The sequence below is a fragment of the Schistocerca cancellata genome, chromosome 4 (assembly GCF_023864275.1).
Source record: "Schistocerca cancellata isolate TAMUIC-IGC-003103 chromosome 4, iqSchCanc2.1, whole genome shotgun sequence".
NCBI lineage: Eukaryota > Metazoa > Arthropoda > Insecta > Orthoptera > Acrididae > Schistocerca > Schistocerca cancellata.
In genome coordinates this window covers 525,007,400-525,027,181 of record NC_064629.1, presented here as the reverse complement: position 1 = coordinate 525,027,181, position 19,782 = coordinate 525,007,400, and positions in this window count along the sequence as shown.

The following is a 19,782-nucleotide window of genomic DNA, read 5'->3' as shown; positions in this document are numbered from 1 at the left end:
CGAATGGCCGGGTGCGGGTGGCACAGCCTCGCCTGTTGTTAGGCTCCACACCTCTTCGCATACGTCAACATGGGGCCATCCCCACGGCGGGCGGAAGCCTTATAACACGATCGTTCGCCGATTTGTGGGGGAGGAATGTGGTGTCACCACCAGACACCACACTTGCTAGGTGGTAGCTTTAAATCGGCCGCGGTCCATTAGTACATGTCGGACCCGCGTGTCGCCACTGTCAGTAATTGCAGACCGAGCGCCACCACACGGCAGGTCTAGAGAGACGTACTAGGACTCGTCCCAGTTGTACGGACGACTTTGCTAGCGACTACACTGACAAAGCCTTTCTCTCATTTGCCGAGAGATAGTTAGAATAGCCTTCAGCTAAGTCCATGGCTACGACCTAGCAAGGCGCCATTAACCATTTCTATAGAGAGTCTCACTTGTATCATCAAGAATGCTGTATGCAAATGATGGATTAAAAGTTAAGTATTTCAGCAGCTACGTACTTTTCTTTATAGCATTCATTAAGTATCCTGTTCCAGACCTCACGTCCGTCTGCGTTAGATTATAGCGTGCATTTTGGCCTCCTCTAACTACAAGGTGTTGGCACACCTGCCAACACATCAGTTACTACTAAAACATGTTTTACTTTCCAGAATAATACAGAAAAACTGTGCAGGTATAAAACAGATACACCGCAAAAGCAACAATGTAAATTCTGTCACATATTAGTAGCGTCGTGATGTAATCGTGTAGATGTCAAATAAACTAACCACTGTGTCATCTGGTGTCTCTCAGAAAGTACTTTAAATCCAGAATGTATTTTCAAGTAAACCAAAATGTTGCATTAAAATCTCATTAGCAGTATATGTTCTAAGTATGTAAGCCGTATATTCGTTACGTAATCGTGCAACTAACAAGGAAGAATGTATAAATGACAACACTGTGTCGTCTCTTCACTATAACAGTGCATTCGCAATTACTTTTCTAAGTTACCTATGTTCTTGACGGGATAGTTAGTTAGCTTTAAAACATAGTTGCATGTTAACAGTTTGTAAGTGTGACAAAGAGTACTAGTAACGTGAAGTGAAAAATTTTATAGCAAAGACTAAATTAAAAAACAGATTATCTCTCAATAAACGGTTTTACATGTGAAATGTGGTGCAATCCTTTACTCTTCCTAGTGCTCAGAGTTAACTTCAAAGCAATTATCATGTTGTATACATCGGTAAGAAATACTAAAGTTTTTCTCAAGGTTAGCGTCTATGTTATTTTTCTCTGAGCCAGCCGGCGCACGTGGCTGCCTGCGGTGCGAGTCATTGTCTGTCTCTTTGTTGGCGCGCGTCGTTATTAGGATTAGGAGATCTAACTTCTACAAATTCACCTTGTCGAGAGTGCCCTGCTCTGTTTGAATTTCGCCAGCTCTGATGAACTTTGAAATTCAGGTCTGTGTTACGATTATATCGTCTGTCGTCATGTCGGTAATTTCTGTAATTTCTTTCTTGTCGGTTAAGTGGTGGAGAATTTCCCCCTGAATCGTAACTGCGCGCTGGCCCGTTTCGTCTAAAGTTATTCTGTCTCCCTTGATAATAAAAGTTCTGGTTGCCATATTGTCTGTTTCTATGATTGTCTCTGTGATAGTCCCTACCGCGGAGAGATGATCTTTCCCTGTAATTATTACTACTCTGCCAACGGTTGTCATACGGGTGGTGTCTGTTTTGGTCACGATTTGTGTTGTGAGAATAGCCTTGTCGTGTCCAGTTATTATTTCTTTCATCACAGAATTGCGACGGATGAGACCTGTAATTGTTGTGTTCCTGTTTTCGCATTCCGCGATTGTCAGTGTCAATTTCTAATTCTTGTAAGAGTCCCTGAAAAGCTTCAATGTCGTCTTTGCAACGTCCTGCCAAAATAATATGTCGTAAATGTTCAGGTAATTTGATTAAGCAAATGCGGATGAATTCTGAGGGGCTGTATGGGTTTGACAGGTACTGATTCTTGTGCAACATATCTTCAAAATATTTCACAAGGCTGGAGAATTCAGATTCTTCGAAATGTTTCATCATTATGATGCAATGTTTTACTCGGTCTTGTGTAGCTTGAGACCATATGCTGAGAGGAAGGCATGATAAAATTCTCCTTCACTGTGACAATCGTGAATGTCCGATCGCATTCTTACAGCTGGCTCATTCTCTAAGTAGCCACACATAAATTCTAATCTGTGCTGCAATGACCAGTTGGGAGGAAAACAATGAGAAAATTGATTAAGCCATTCTCGTGGATGAATGTCGTTGCCAGAATTCTTAAATGTTTTGAATTTACCTGTAGTAATGAACAGCTTATAGTCAAAATCATCGTGTCGGCGAGTCGCACATCGCTCATTGTTACGTCGTGTCGGCGGTTCCATCTCAAAATTCAATGCGGCTTGCCAATTTCTTTCATAATTTCCGAAGTATCCTGTGTTATTATTTTGTGGTTGTTCCGTATTTCTATGTCCCTCTTCCCGTACTGGAGCGTGTGTGTCCTGTGAAATATGTAATTCTTGTATTAATTGTGCCAACTGATCTTGTACTTCCCGGATTTCTCTTTTGTACTGTGTATTGATTTGATTTTGATTTTGTTTGAATTTTCTAATTCGTTCATACTCTTCAGTGTTAGTGAAGGCTACAGGTCTTGTGTCATTCAGATCATCATCTACCTTTGTAGATAAGTTAGTGAACTGATCTGAAAGTTCGGCTACTTTATCCGATAGAGAAATTATTTCCTCCCTGTGTCTTTCTGAACCACCAGTTCAGAGAGTTTCAGAGAGTCCATTTGTGTTGAAATCGTATCTACTGTGTCCTTTCAGTTTTCCTGAGTTTTTGCAAGTTGCGTAACCGAATCGGTAGATGCAACTGAGTCAATTTTAGCTTGCAAGTTCTCATGATTTTCATGAACAATAGTTTGCAGTTCTTTTATGGCTGCTTCGTGATTCTGTAATGCATTTTCATGCCGCGAAAAAATAGGTTGAAAATGCTCACAAATTTGTGTTTTTACGTCTTTACAGACTTTTCGACATTTAGATTCAATGTTATGTAACTCAGTAGTTAAGTCTTCACGTGTTTGTTCAAGCGTGGTGTCTAACTTCCGAAGATTTTGTTCCATTGTGTCTAACTTTTGAAGCTTTTGCTGTGTTTTTCTCTGATTTTGTTCCATCGTGTCTAACTTTTGAAGATTTTGTTCCATTGTGTCTAACTTTTGTAGCCTTTGTCCCATTTGTTGCATTAACTGTAATAACAATGCACTGGTATCTGAATCATGTTCCTCAGTGCTATTCGGCAGTGCATTTGAACCGGCAATATTCGCACTTTGAAAAGCAGAAAATGTGTCTTGATTTATTTGACAAAACGGGGAGGACGCAAAACCTGAATCTACAGTATTTGCAAGATTGTGCCCTGTCATTTCGGATTCCTGAGGCGAACTGTTGCCGACCGATCGATCGATATTGATTCCCTGTTCACTATTTGTTTCACTGTCTACGCCATTATTTGCCGCCCGCTCCATTTCCCTATGCACAATTACCAAATTACTACTTTGAATGTCTGTTAATTCGTTACACAGTGGTGCTGATAAGCTACGCTCGTCGTCACTATTATTTCTCAGTTTACTTTGGAGCCTAGTGTTACGTTTTTCACACGCCATAATTATCAAAATATTTCACACGACAACACAGAAAAACACAATTTGAAGAGCAAAATAAGAAAACACATTAACATAGCACTGAAAATAATATCTACTTAATTGCAAGCGCAGCTGCAAAATACTTCGTGCAAATCTACATGCATGCCACAACTGTTTTACTGTACAACAATGAAAGACTGCAACTACAAAGGAAATTCTCTCTATGATTACGCGCTAGCAATAAACAAAAGCTACACTAATTACACAAACTACAAGAAAAAATCAGAATATTCCAGTGAGGTATCCTCGGCTAAGGGTCGACATATGAAACGTCCCCTTAGAAAAAATATACATGACTGTGCTTAAAATGACACACAATATTTTTAGCGCAACGCAATCTGACTTTCAATAATCCCTACAAAAGAATGGCCCTGTCTAACATTAACCTATACCTTTCACAAATCACTTACCTCACAAAAATCTTCGTTACTCGAACTACTGCAATACAGCGAGTGCCACTACTGCCAGCTAAATAAAAGATTCAAACCACGGAAGGCACTAACTACTGATAGGCATAGTTAGCAAGTGAAAGATTTTAATAGAGAACAAACAATGTATGTACCTTAATAGTCATAATATATGTAGCAGTTCATGACATCCATTCGTACAAATGTACTGTTTCTGATGGACACACCTCCAGATTATCCATTCTCAAAAATCCGCCATCTCACTTCCCCACATCCACCACTGCTGGCGGCTCGCCTCCAACTGCGCAACGCTACGTGCTGTTAACAGCCAACTGCCCAACACTGCAATGGCAAATTCCAAAATGCCACCCAGCCACAGACTGCACACAGCACAGCCAGTGATTTTCATACAGAGCGGTACGTGGTGTTACCATTAAAAAAACCTAAACAGCCTACTTACATAGTGGCAGTGGCCAATACAGATTTGAAAAATTTTTTCATAATTACAATAACAAAGAAATCAAATGCACACACTTATCGATATCATCAGTCGGCCCAGCATCATTAAAGATGCGACGGGATGAGTGGATTTCGATGTTGGGATGGGAATTGAGTCCCAGCAACACCTCAGCCTCTGTAACCATGGAGCTAAGTTTTGTGATCACAATGGTGAAGGTCGGCGGACGTCGGGCATGGTTGAGGCTGTCGGGGAGTAGACGGGGTGTAGTAGGAGGTGAGAGTGGCTTGTTGGCCAATTTGATACGTGGGATTCAGGAGAGGAGATCGGTGTGGAAGGAAGCATGGGGTATTTAATGAGGACTGAGTTCTTGCAAGGAATGAGAAGGGAGATGGGGGCAATGGGGGAGTATTTAAGGATGGCCAGGGTGAGGGTGCGGCCATTGAGGAATTGAGGGTCAGGATTGGAGAGGACAAAGGTGTGGGTGGCAGGTGTGTCAGGGGTAGGGGTTGGGATCGCGTCCATGGGGGTGGGAGTCACGGAGATCAGAGGTTTTCTTTGTGGAGATTGCAGGGGGTCAACATTAGGGTGTTTGGAAGGTTTTGTGGACAGGACAGGGTGGAGTGGGGGCCATGGGTCGGGTTGCAGGGGGAGATGGCGGGGGCAGGTTCCCCCTGAGGGGCGGGTGACGCAGACGGTGGGGGAATGGCTGTCACAGAGACCGTGGAGCGGCGAGCAGAAATCCGTGCTGGCTTGGAGCCTGTTGGAGGAGGTGCAGGGAGTGGTGGGCAGTCTGCAGATGGCGATGGAGCGATCTGGCGAATCCCTGCGGGCAGCAGCTGGTCGACGACGGCAAAAAGTGGGCGGCCCAGAATCCTCGGGCGGTGGCGGTAGCAGCGAACAGGCAGGCGGACGGACGGACGGACTGCTACAGCAGCAGCCAGCGCCGGGCAGCGGCTCTGGCGGATGGACGAACAGGGCCGGCAGGCAGACAAATAGACAGACGGACAGATCGACGGACAGCAACACCAACAGCAACAGCAGCTTCGAAAACGGAGATTTCACCCTGAGGGTAGCCCAGGCTCTGCAATTAGTCGTCTTCGAAGGAGGGGATCCAACCCTCTAGATATTTCGATACAGTCCGTAGGAATTTTGTTGAAAATTCATTCGAATGACTAGTCACACATGAGCGGGATTTATTACATATGATAATTACTTGATTCTTCCCCAGTTACGACTAACACGAAGGATTTTGTTAGTAGAACGACTTGATTTAATTATTTATATTGTAATGTTCATAATATCTCTCTGGAAACTGAATAGCAATAAGCTGCAGTCCAGTCATATTAATGTGTTTACAGCCTATGTTCGTCAACGTGCAATAACCATTCACAGACAGTAGATGGCAGCACTAGCATTGGAGCGTACATAAATCGTGTCGGGGAAACGCCGAAAACACCGCAGTCGTACTCGTATTGCGGAAGTGGATTTATCTGACGTCCAATAGGGCCTGATCGTATGCTTTCGGACAAAAGATGGAGGCATTTTCGAAACTGCTAAGTCTGTAAACTGTTCGAGTGGCTGAGGTTAAAGTCTACAGTGCATGGCAACAAGGCGCAATGCAAAATCAGCGCCGAGGCAGCTGTAGTGCACCGCATGCCATATATGGTAGGGGTGGCCGGGACTACGGGAGAACAGACGTGGAACAGCCAAGCAACTGACAGCCTAGATGAACCAAGGGCCAACAACAGTGTCGCCGCAACGGCCGCTCTACATCCCTGTCGGTACCTTCCAGAACCTCACTGACTCTCGCAGCTGTCCGCACTGCGGAAGGTGGTTATCCAGATTCTTGGCAGGTGGTCACATTAATGTGAGTGGATACTGCACTGATAGCCCTTAGTGGCAGCAGCAATTGTTCTAATGCACTTTTAATGTATTGCTAATTTTCACTACGGGCTAAAGTCCGCTGCAGGCTGAAAATGTTACGATCCTGTATAGTTCTACTATATCCTCTCTCGTGAAAATGGTGGTCGAGCAAGGTGTGCAATTGTCTGTTTAGTAAGGAAGAGTAGCAGCGCACCATATCACAAAATGGTCACTTCCGGGAGACATTACGTGCAACACGGCCTCTAACCTTGTCATTGACCACAAGTTGGCGAGGAAGAGCATCCACAAGTTTCTTCTGGTATCCCACGCCCAGCTCAAGTCATTCATTGGCGATGAGATCCATAAGGCTACCAGTCTGCGAGGATGTTGACTGGTACGGTTCATCCGCTGTTCTAAATAGTTCCAGACATTTTCTGGGGGTTAAGATCGGGTGACTTAGTGGACAGGTCGAGGTGAGATAGAGTGAATTTTTGTCAAACCAGGAACGTATGCGTGCAGCTCTGTGAACACGTCTGTTGTCATTTTGGAAGACGTCGTGTCCGCATCATATTCAGCACGAAGGTGTAAATGAAAGGGCAACACGTGGTCAGCGAGAATGTAGGTATGAATATCCTTGTTCATAGTCACGGTAAAATGGGCCCAAGTCGTGGAACAAAGAAAACATAATACATCACAGAACCACCTCTGCCAGAATTACACCATTCACACACTTCTGGATAAAATGACCCATTTGACCCAAAGAAGTAAAATCACAACTCTGCGCAACTTAATACACGACTTCAGTCAGCTTTATATGCCAAAGCGGGGCCCACGAAAAATACGGGCCCTGCAACGAACTTGTGACGTCACACTAGTCGGCTTGTCTACCGCACTTCGCGAACGTTCGGTTCCGTGGAGGGCCCACGGGAAATCAATATGTAACTGAAAAGGTACCCACTAAAGATCTTAACTTTGACGTGTGCTTCCATGCATTTAAACACGCACTCAAGAATTATTAAACTTATCTGAAATAGATACTCGCTCCCCGCCAGAGATGGCTGGCTTCGGCCAAAGTGATCAACGGCGTTTTGCAAGATACCTGACTCCATACGTCTACTAAAAGCAGTTAGAATCGGGATATTCGCTCGGAAACTGCTTGAAATGAACCTGTATTCACCAACAGCAGCAATATTTGTTGGATACACAACCGATTGTTGTTCACAAGCCTTGACACTCATCTCTGGTCTCTGATGGTTGGGATTTTTTGATAACCACTGTTCTCACGACGTGTTACGTGGTTGCGAGTGGTGCAGCATTTCTTGTAGAAACTCTAGAGTCTACATTTATACACCAACAAATTGAGCAACTTCTCTCACGACCACGTCATAGACACTTTGAAACATAATAGCTCCTCTCTGTCATTCTGTCACGTCTCTACATTGATCCATCTACAGCACTCACTCTATACAACCGGCAGACACGTATCCGACACGTAACTGCCATGACTCAAGCCAGCAAAGGAGAGCCACGTGACCGCCAGGCACAAGCTCTACAACATCTGCAGTACTTCCAAGCGTACAATGTTCTCTTTGTCCACTGAGTTTAGTAGCAGACTGTATCAGCAAGCAGGGTTCTTAAGGGGCTCCGGAAAGGCTCAAAATCATGAAAAGTTCAATTTTTACTTTTTTGCGTTTACTGAATCTGAAGACTATTACCTTTTAGTAGATATATAATTTATTCAATTCCGAAGACTACAACTATTTTTAAATTTTTTTTGAAATGTGTTCTACATGGGCGTGACCCACTGTGGCGCTGTTAAACTGCTGTCAAATGGTGTTATTATTAACGTCCGTGTTCATCAGGTACATTTTAGTGATGTGAGATAAAGTATGTGTTGTGGCTAACCTGTGATGGTTCAATATATATCGCTGGTGTGATTGTCGATTGTTTCATGTTTATTTACTCTGTCATCTCGAAAATATTCGTAATTAATTCTGTTTCTTGAGTCTCTGTTTTGTTGAAGTGTAATAATGAGTAAAAGTAAAGTTATTAGAAATCCTCTGAAGGCTTTTAAGAAAAGGAGAAATGTTGGAAAGTCAAAGGTATGTGTTATTACTGTAAATAATAACATTCTAACATGGTACGAGCGATGCTTGCTTTAGACAAGGAACGCCTTCGGGCTGCAGACAGGGCTGTAAAGAGTCTAGAAATACAAGCAAGAGTAAACAGGAGGAGGAACAAGAGGAAGCTGGAGGAGGAGTTTGCAGAGGATGAAGATAATCCATCCTATGGACCTGGGATGCACTAAAAAGTTAATCCAATCTTTGTCGCTCGATTCCCAAAACTTTTATTTTCTCATACTAATTACATGTTTTCTACGGATCTTCCAAACATATTTGTTTCAAACTTTCAGTAAATGTTACACAGTACCTTCTGCATAATTTAACACAGCCTTTTTCCAAAAAACTGTATATTTTTGAATATATAAATAAAAAATTGCAAAAAAATGTTGTGAATTTTCATTACAATTGAAAAAAATCATCTTTAATAACTGAACTAAAATTTTGTAAAATCCCTGTGTTAAGTTGTAGCCCATATTCCAATAAATAATCTGTAAAAAGTTCAACTTCCTACCTCAAATACTTTGTGAGGAAAGATGTAATTTATAAGCGTTATTTTAACATTGCAAGTATAGGGCGTTCCGGAGCCCCTTAAGCAAGTGCAGAGAGCTCAGTGATTAACAGTATTTATCCCAAAGGTTTGTTTTTAAATTCGTATACTCAAGGTACCCCAATGGAACTGTTTTTGTTTTTAAGCTTCGAGAGTACTGAGCTGCAGTTTTATGCAATATGTATAAACTAGCTGACAAACCCGGCATTGCCCAGGAACTGATTTTACTAGTTTTCTATTAGATACGGAAACAAACAAACTGTTCAAAAATGGTTCAAATGACTCTGAGCACTATGGGACTTAAATTCTGAGGTCATCAGTCCCCTACAACTTAGAACTACTTAAACCTAACTAACCTAAGGACATCACACACATCCATGCCCGAGGCAGGATTCGAACCTGCGACCGTAGCGATCACGCAGTCCCAGACTGTAGCGCCTAGAACCGCTCGGCCACTCCGGCTGGCACAAACAAACTGTGTTTGTAGTGTAATATCTACAAAATTTCATTTTCATGTATTCGCGATAACACATTTAAAATTATGAAACAGTCGTACAAAGAAATATGCACCATGTGAAAATGAATCAGTACAGTTGTTCACGTGTCTACAAGCGATTTTGTACATCTCTCTGCGATACGACTCTTCATATCTCTATATACGGCTATTGTTTTTGCCTACAGCCGTTCGCGCTTTGCGGTCGAATGCTGTCATAGACGCTGGCAAATGTCAGGGATTTACTTAAGCTGATTCCACTGTATGATTGCATTATTAGTAAGGAAGAAATGTATTAAATTTCATGAATGACGTGGCATTTTTTCAGGCATCTCGGCGTATATGACGTCACATCTCTTGAACTATGTGATTTACAATTATGCATTCGTGAAGGTACATTCAGCGGCAGATGTGGATATTGTGTGCAAAAATGTGTGGAGAATGGAGTAAGTAATAAATTTAAGCGTCACGAAGAATGAGGCAGTTTTTCCCGCCTTTCAGTGCTTATGACGTCATATCTCCTGAACTATCTGTGGCACCACCATATAATTTACAGGTGCATTTAGCAGCATATATGGACACTGTCTGCGAAATTTATTGCGAATGGAATTAGTGAGACAGAAGTAACAGTTTTAAACGTCATGCGCGAGGCGGCAGTTTTTCACGCATCCAGTTGTTTATGGCGTCAAATCTCCTCAACTATGATAGGTAGGTGGTCATTACCCTGACACTCGGTGTTACCTGACAGTAAGCAACAGGTGTACCACGTTTCCTTGAAATCGGTACATTGGTTCACGAGGAACATACATACATACACACAGGGCGACTTTTAGTGGAATGACCATATAAAACAGATAGCGGGAAAAGCAGACATCAGACTCAGATTCATCGGAAGAATTTTAAGGAAATGTAACTAATCCACGAAAGAAGTGGCTTATAAGGCACTTGTTCGCCCGATTCTTGAGTATTGTTCATCTATCTGGGATCCCTATCTGGTAGGCCTGTTACAGGAGATAGAGAAGATCCACCGAAGAGCGGCGCGTTTCGTCGTGGGATCATTTAGCTGGCGAAAAAGTATTAAGGAGATGCTAAACAAACTCCACTGTCAGATGTTACAAGAGAGGCGTTGTGCATCATGGAGAGGTTTGCTATTGAAAACTCGGGACAGCACTTTTCAGGAGGAGTCAGACAACATAGAAGTTCCCTCCAAATACATCTCGCGTATTGACCACGAGGAGAAAGTTCGAGAAATCAGTGCCTATACAGAGGCTTACCGAGAATCATTCTTCCCACGCAGTATTCGCGATTGGAACAAATGGCTCTGAGCACCATGGGACTTAACATCTGAAGTCATCAGTACCCCTAGAACGTAGAACTACTGAAACCTATCCAACCTAAGGACATCACACTAATCCTTTCCCGAGGCAGGATTCGAACATGCGACCCTAGAGGTCTCACGGTTGCAGACTTAAGCGCCTAGAACCGCTCGGCCACAGTGGCCGGCTGCGAGTGGAACAGGGTTGGAGAGATCAAATAGTGGTACTGAAAGTACCTTCCGCCACACATCATTAGGTGGCTTGCGGAGTATGATGTAGACGTAGATGTAGGCCTACACGTAAATACATACATTTTTGTAGTGTGTATGGATATACAGACAGCTGGAATTTACTGGTATTGTTTCTAAGGACTGAGAACAACTTTGGAACATGAAAAATCTGTGTAGTCTTAATTTTGTAGTTCTCATTTGAGCTTCACAGACGCTGTAGCAAGAAGGAGCTAAAGAAGCTTACCGTGCGTGACTAGCGAAATATTTTGTATTGTGTTGGAGGTGACGCTATTAAACAGCGTGACTACAAGAGTACACAAAAAGGAAGAAGAAAATTTATGACACTCCAAACTTAACGTGAAATAAAAAAGAATCTGCATTAGCACTCTCCACTAAGCCATGAACTCGGAGTCAGGGGTATTGTACGCAGTAGCTACTGATGATATACAAGCAAGGTTCAAAATTTCTTTGTGAACATTTGCCTGTATACATTGGTTTAACTCACTTACCCCCCTCGCAGCTACACCATACTGGACAGAGAACGTTATGTAACTTACACTCGATAAATAAGTGGCGCCGCGTACTGGTGTTACCCTTCACGAGTTTCAGTTTTTGTTATTTGATTAAGAGAACTTGGTCTGTCTAAAAGGAAGAACATTTCTTCTCTCCTCGAGATTTCCGAAAGTCCGTCATGTCCCGGAAGTTTTGCTTTTCCAGTGCAACTGCTTCTTGAAGGGAAAGAGAATTTCATACGGCAAGCAAGGCGTAACGTTACACTAGAAGGTGAATTTCGCGCTAACCTTGTTACCACCAATGACGGGCAGCTTTACATGCTTGTTAGCAAACTTCTTTCCGTTGCGATAATATAACGCAATCTTTCACAGACAGTTCATTTTTCACTTACTCCCTTTGCGTCTAAATTGAGGCACCATATCAAATACAGTGTTATTGCTTTGTCCAGTATATTACTCATACGGGGCATCGAGTCTCAGCAACTGTTATTGGTTATTTTAATAACTAAATACATTTTGTATCACCATCATTTTCGGCCTCTAGGTCATTCTCAAGTATTGAGGTATTATTAACACTACAGGTGTCGTGCTGCGAAGTTGTCAGTTCTCGGTAAATACTACTAACACTGTCGGTACATACTCCTAACATTGATGGATTCGTAACGAGGCACCTGTTGTGTTAAACAGTTCCTGAAGAATTGAGAATAGCTTAATAACCAAAACTGTTCGTGATAAAAATATATTTCACGGTGCCCGATATTTTATTTGCTCAATTTAAATACAAAATTCATAAATTCTCATCTTTAATGTGACTGTCACAAGATATATTCCAGATTCAGTTTTTTAATTAATTTAACGCAACGATCATCATGCATGGGAACCATGATAGTACCACCAGTTCATGTCAACAAACGTATCTCCAAACCGGTTTGCAGAAGTGGAGTCGTCTTCCAAGAGAACAGGGTTCTAATCTCCGTTACGACATTCTGATTTAACTTCTTTATGATTTTCTAAATTCACTTCCGGAGGAGATTTGAGTGGTACCTTCAATAAGACCAATCCACATCTGCCATTGCCAAACTGAGTTAATGAACAGTTTCTAATAACAGCGACGTGGACAGGATGTAACGTACCACAGTGTAGCGGTACAGGGATAGATTTCCTCTGTTTCCCTGAATCATCTGTAGATTATATCGGAGTGGCCCCTTCTACTAGGTCAGTGTTTCTAAACATTTGATCAGCTGAGAAAACGTTCGACCTTAATGACTTTGGTATACATGGAATGTTAAACACTAACAAAGAAAAACTGTAAAGACAGCACCTCGTAACTATATTAACTTTGTAAACAATTATAGAATATAGGTTCCTCCTTTCTGCAAATACACTTTTTTTTTAATTTTTACACAAACATGTTTCAGCACCTCTGTGCCATCATCAGTGGGTTTTCTGTTTATTAAAAACTGTAAAAACTGAAAATATTTTAGGTTCTAACTGATTTAACAAAGTGAGACGTAAGGAAAGTTTTTGTTCGTTTTGCTTCTTGTCGTGATTTTACATAATATGGTTTTTCAGGGCCAACTGAATGGTGTCCTGCATTGATAGCCTGTCATCTGCAAACCAAACGACATAAATATAAATTTCATCCACGAGTTAACAAATCCCTTTATTTTTAAAACCCGTGATTTTGGCATGTCAAAATGTTTTGCGTATGTATTTGTTACTACTCAGGTTTTGTTGTGACTGATCCTTCTTCTTTGGGTTCCAAGAACACTGCAGACACATATTAATGTACATCGTGCGATTTCTGTTCTATGTATACTGATTGACAAGTGTTGCATGTGAGTTCATATATTCCTGATCCGTTGAGCTTGTCTGTTTCTGTTTCTAACATGAAATGAATTTTCTTGTGTAGCTGTTCTATATGCGTTTATGGTTCATCAACCAGGCATATTATGTCATCGACGTAAAAGTATCAGTATGTGAATTGTGCTTTTTGGTCTTATTATGTGTGTAAAGATCCTGTTCTCTAGTTTGTTCATGAATGTGTTGGCTAGGAGGCCACTAATTGGTGATCCCATTGGCAGCCCTTCACGTGAAACTAAAAGTCTTTGTTGAACATAAAGTAATTTTGTGCTGTTGTGGTCTTGAGTATGGTTGCTATTCCATTAATGTCTGAGACTGGTGTGTTTCCTTGTTGTTTGTATTTCCTCCCAACATGTTAAAAAATTGCCAAATGAAAATTAGATTCCAAAGACAGCTATTTATTATTAGAGTTATTTCTATCTTCCTATAGTTCCTATTCAAAATTGAAGGCAACATGAACAACTTGTTCGCTTAGAGCGGCAAATACGAGGGCGGGCTGAAAAGTATTATTGACAATCTACATCTTGATTTTTCATGTCAATATATTCGCAGCGCTATGCCACTAGAGGGCTCAGAAGTGTAGCGTATAATATGACCGTGTGTAACGTAACTATGTCGGTGCATGAGACACAGTAATTAAATTTCGAATTCGAAGAATTTGTCCCCACATGCCACTCCCTCTCCTTCAGCATGGCACACGTGTGCTGCGATTTATGCAGTCTCGACTTGACTCCACCCGATTTTCATCTGTTTCCAAAACTTTAACCTTCGAGGACTTCACTTTGACAGTGTTGAAGCGGTGCAAGCAGAGGGGAGATTGTGGTTCCATCAACAAAGTCAAACATTCTACAGTGACGGTATCAACAAACTGGTCTGTCGTTGGGAGAAATTTGTTTGCTGCTAAGGTGACTATGTTGAGAAATAATATGTAGACACAAAGAACAAAGATGTAAAATGTTAATAACGTTTGTTTTATTTAAAAATCTGTTAGAGTTTTCACATAAAAAATTGGGAGGCATTACTTTTTAGCACGCCTTCGTACAATCCTTGCTTGAAAATTGTGGCGAAATGCAGAAAGACCTGCAGGGGATTCATGTCTGGTGCAGGTATTAGTAGTTGATCCTCAACGTATACAGATGTAACGTATTGTGTATAGATAGGCACACAGACCCATTACCGTATCATTACACGACCGGAGAACAGCTACTGTAAGCATTCTCATCCATAAAATATCCAGTATTCGTATGGAGCAACTTACAAAGGAGTGATCACATAAAACTAATCGCAGGTAAGGCAGATGTCAGACTGTGACACCAACAGCCCTCTGTGCAGGATTTCAGCCCATGGTGAGGTAGGCAAGCGAGCTACCTACGTGACTGAGGCAGGGACTTTCGCAACAAAGCTGGACAGCGCCTCCATAAATACTCGCCACTGAGACACCAGCAGTACCTTGTCTTCTAATAGTACTGATGTCAAGACATACACCACGCCACCCATTGGTCCCATCGGGGCTAATCAACTTCGTCTATTTCTGGCGGTATTATCAGCTAGCTGTTGGATTATAAGCCACAGATAGACCTTGCGATTCTGGGTCTCGATCCAATGCCACTGAGAGAGGACCACCAGCATGGTTAATTAATCCAGTCTCTCAGTGTCTCCAAAGGCTCCTGGATTCGGTACCAACTCAGCAGTGGGCCATGTGCCTGAGCAGCCGGAACAGCCAGCTATTCAGCACATGCGCTGCAGCCTCCAGGACGCCTGACTTTAGTCTTGCGTCTGCAAGGTTGCAACGCTGACAACTAACCTGCTGAGGCAGGCATCCTTGTGCTGCTGTAGCCAGGCATGGCTCCATATTCTACGCTGAGGTAACAGCCACTGCCTGAGGGCCTACGCACGCCACTGAGTTGCCACTATCAAGCTCTGTATGAACATTTTGCTGAATAGAGATTTGTATTCTTAAATGAGCTCTCCTGAGTCCATGATAGCCGGGCAGTTGTTATTGTGTAACCCATCGCCCTGTACGCGCCATCCTGAGACGATCATCCTGACATTAACTGTGTCTGCATCCCAGACCCTATCACACGTGGTTTCAGAAGAATGCCAGTGACAATGAGCAGCGTCTTGGGACAGCATCCAGCACCTAATCTCAACGTTGTGAATGAGAACGAACTTTTTTTTTTACTTCTTCCTACGCATTTATGTTGTCAGTGCCAGATCATCAGGATTGGAAATTTGGTTGGAAAGTCCGATTGGGGAAGACAGCCTCAGGTAGTGATTTAAGTGACGTCAAGGAAAACTGATGGTTGGTTTGCACCTAGTTAGGTGCGAGCAGTGCAATTTTCTGGGGCATAGTGCTCAATCTTTGCCAGTGATCTGTGTAAAGAGTAGCAGACCTAGCCATAAAATGTAAAGAATGCGTATGGTTAGTGCTCAGGTATGGGCACCAGGAATGTGTAATAGAAAGTGTAACGATGATATTAGTATTAAGTCCTTTCCTGTGGTATTTTTACTATTGTTGTATATACATGCTTTACAATGTGTAAACCAGGGGAAGGGGTTTATCACTAAAGTGGTTGTTTAGGCTTTTCTAGAACAGATGGAACAAATGTGGGCAGATAACACAGACTGACAAAAACGGGTAGATACGTTAAGAGTGTATGGATCCTCATCCAGTACGTTGGCATCCATCCTAGATGCCTGTACCGCTTTCCTACTTTCTCGTTTTGTGGGTAAAACAGGAGAAGGTATGTTAGTGATAGTGAACAATCTGTTTTCAGCTGCAAAGCTGGGATATTGGTCAGAGGAACAATTGTTACGTATGACCAAGTTACAGTTGGCGGTGGAATCGAAAACATACGAGATGTTTGACCAGGAGCTAAGAAAAACACAGATTTTGAAGTTCTCAGTGCAGGCAAGGCATATTACAGAGATATAAAAGGAAGTCTAGAATTAGAGATTAGTGTAAGTAACCAAAAGGCTATCACAGAAGTAGCAACGTCGAGGTGTTGTGGGCAGGATAAGGAAGCTTCATGTAAATACATATGAGATGATGGAAAGTGATACACTAATCTGCAAGAAGCAGAACAGAAAGCCTTACACACATTTTTGCGATGTTTTGCACTCATTGTGTCGAGAAGATACGGGGAGATTTCCCTAAAGACTTACCTGGAGTCACAGGAATGCCGACAGCATTGGAGGACACGGATGTGGTGACCTGAGTCTGTGGTAAAATGTCCCGTCCACCCCCCCCCCTCCCCCACTGCCACCCCGATGTCAAATGCTACTGATGTGGTCGGTCAGGAAGGGAACATAAGTTTTTATTGGACATAGGTGTGCACATAATATGAACTATAGTGAGTGGATGGTAGGTTTCAAAGTAGGGGTAAAGGGTTTCCAATGGTGTATGGAACTTTTGCCATGTATAGGTGATGCTTACTGCAGAATCTGAGGGCTTGGTTCCCTATATGAACAGCACTCAAAAATCGATGTTGGCAAACGGACAGTGGAATATTGTAGGAAATCATTTCATCTGGGGGAAACTGCTCTCAGTGTCAAGTCTGCCACATAGTTCAATCGTTCATCCTGCACGCAAGGTGAATCAATTAGACTATGTTCAAGGCTACTGAAGATTAATTCACGTGATAGCATACCACAAGATACAGAAACACTACTATGTAGTGAGCATAGGAACTGATTTGCTAGGAAACATATTATGTGCAGTTGAGCTGCTAAAAGAGAATAATGAGTTAGATAAGGCACAGTACACAAATGTGTTGCATGCATACAGGAGGCAGACAATAAGCAGGTATTGCTTGGACTTGTCTAAACGGTTGTTGGTCCCGGATATGGAGATTTTGGAGGAGGATTATATGGATAGGATAAATTCAGACACTAAAAAAAAAGTAAGCTTCCAATTTAACTGCAGTATGGGTGAAAGTAAAACACTTGGAAGGAATAGAAAAATTAAGGGAGTTGTTTGAAAGGTAATACACAGCATGCCTACCACTCAGTATAGAGAAGTGTCACTTTGCACAACAGGAAGTATGATATATAGGCCACGTGCTTGGTCATGATGGAGGAGAAACAAATCCTAGATTAGTAAAGACCATACAGGATTTTCCAAAGCCTCGTATTGAGAGGGAGTTACAGTCTTCCTTGGGTTTACTAAATAAGTATAGACATTTTTTCCCCAAAATTTGGAAAAACAGCATGACCTCTCACTCGCTTAATGTAAAATAAGTAAAGGTCGTGTAACTAGGGCCTCCTGTCTGGTAGACCGTTTGCTGGGTGCCAGTCTTTCGACTTGAAGCCACTTCGGCGACTTGCGTGTCGATAGGGATGAAATGATGATGATTAGGACAACACAACACCCAGTCCCTGAGCAGAAAAAAATCTCCAACCCAGCCGGGAATCGAACCTGGGCCCTTAGGATTGACACACTGTCACGTTGACATCGTTGTGTTTGGTCCTTGCGGACGTCGCAAGACATCCTGTTCAAGTTCGGTGGTTGATCCTTCCACTCAGTTTTGTATTACAGAGGCCAACCGGCTCTCTGACTGAACACGCTGAGCTACCGTGCCAGCTACCACTCAACTACTGGGGGCGGACTGTAAAAGAAGTGAAGTTCCAGTGGATATCTATATGTGGATATGCGTTTTGTTAATTAAAAGAATTTTTAGCAAATGGTCTGGCGTTGTTTTTACCAAATTATCAGAGAAAATGCATCCTGTCATCCAATGCAAGTAATCGTGTGCTTGGCTTGTGCTGAGTCAAGAAGTATACAGAGCAGAGCATGCCTCATGTCTGTTAAATAAAGTGGAAAGGAATTATTACTGTACTTTGAAGGAAACACTGAGCTTCTTATATGATGTAACATACTTCCAATGTTATTTATATGGTAGGAAATTTCAAATCATAATAATGAATCACACACTATTAAAGTGGCTAGTTGGGTTTCAAGATCCGTCAAGCAGATTAACACATTGGGCACTTAATCTTAGTGAGCTCGACTATGAGGCATGACCTAGCAAGAATCACAGGAATGGAGATGGCCTCAGTAGAAGATTGGTGTGTTGCAAAGAGAAGAGCTCTGCTGCTGAGTGGGGAAAAGTGCAAGCTGCTAATAACGACTGTAAGCTACTTGAAATGCAGCCAGACTTCATTGTGTACAACAGAGTGATATGCAAGGAAAGAAAACTTATACCTAGAGTATCAATCAGTCATGCTTCAGGAGACATTACTGAGACATGCACATGATCATGTGTTTGTGGGCCATGGGCATCGAAGTAACATGGAATAACCTGCGATAAAACAGTTCTGGTGTTGAACACAGAAACAGGATGTCGAACAATATGTGAAGAAGTGAGTACCATATGCACAACAGGCTGAACTGAGCAATCAGTGTGTTCCACTGTGTCTACCAGAGGCTAGTAAGCCGATTGAAATTATTGATATAGACATCTTAGGTCCTTTTCAAACACTGGCAGTAAATCGCTACATGCTGACAGTAACAGATTATTTTTCCTAACACATGGGACTGGTAACCATTCCAAATCAGCAAGCTCACACAGTGGCTCAGGTCATTGTAAATAACAGCTGGTTAAGTTAAATGTGCCAGAGATGTTAATTAAGGATCAGGGCACCAATTTCATGTCAGAGTTAAAGAAATTGATTTACATTCTTTGTGTATTTTTTTAAGAACTAGTATGTTATATCTGCAGGCAAATGGGAGAACAGAACATGTTCGTCATACAATAGGAAAAACGTTAGTTCATTATGCAAACAGTTACAATAATGCTTCAGATACATTGTTACCCTACATTGTCGCTGTATATAATTTTGAGGTTTGAAAAAACATGAGCTTATCACTGTACAATGTTGTATATGCCTGGAAAATGCCATCACCATTTTAGGCAGTGCAACCTGACATAGAAAGGAATGGAGAGTCGGGAAGGATTTTCAAAAGAACTTTGTGAGAGGTACAGCAACAAGTACAAAACGCCAATACATATGCGCTCAAATGTCAGGAATGGATGGAACAATCGAATGTGAAGTTACCTGAATACCGTATAAAACAGTGGGTGATGTTAAAACACCAAAGGGGGAGACAAAGAAATTCTTTACTCGTTATCAAGATCCATATGAAGTGAGTGAGATGACTTCACTGGTAAAAATGAAGCTAGAACTTCCTACTTCTACTGTGGTCGTCTAGGTTGGGTATATCTATCCCTTTTAGGGGACGCTAGACACTTTAT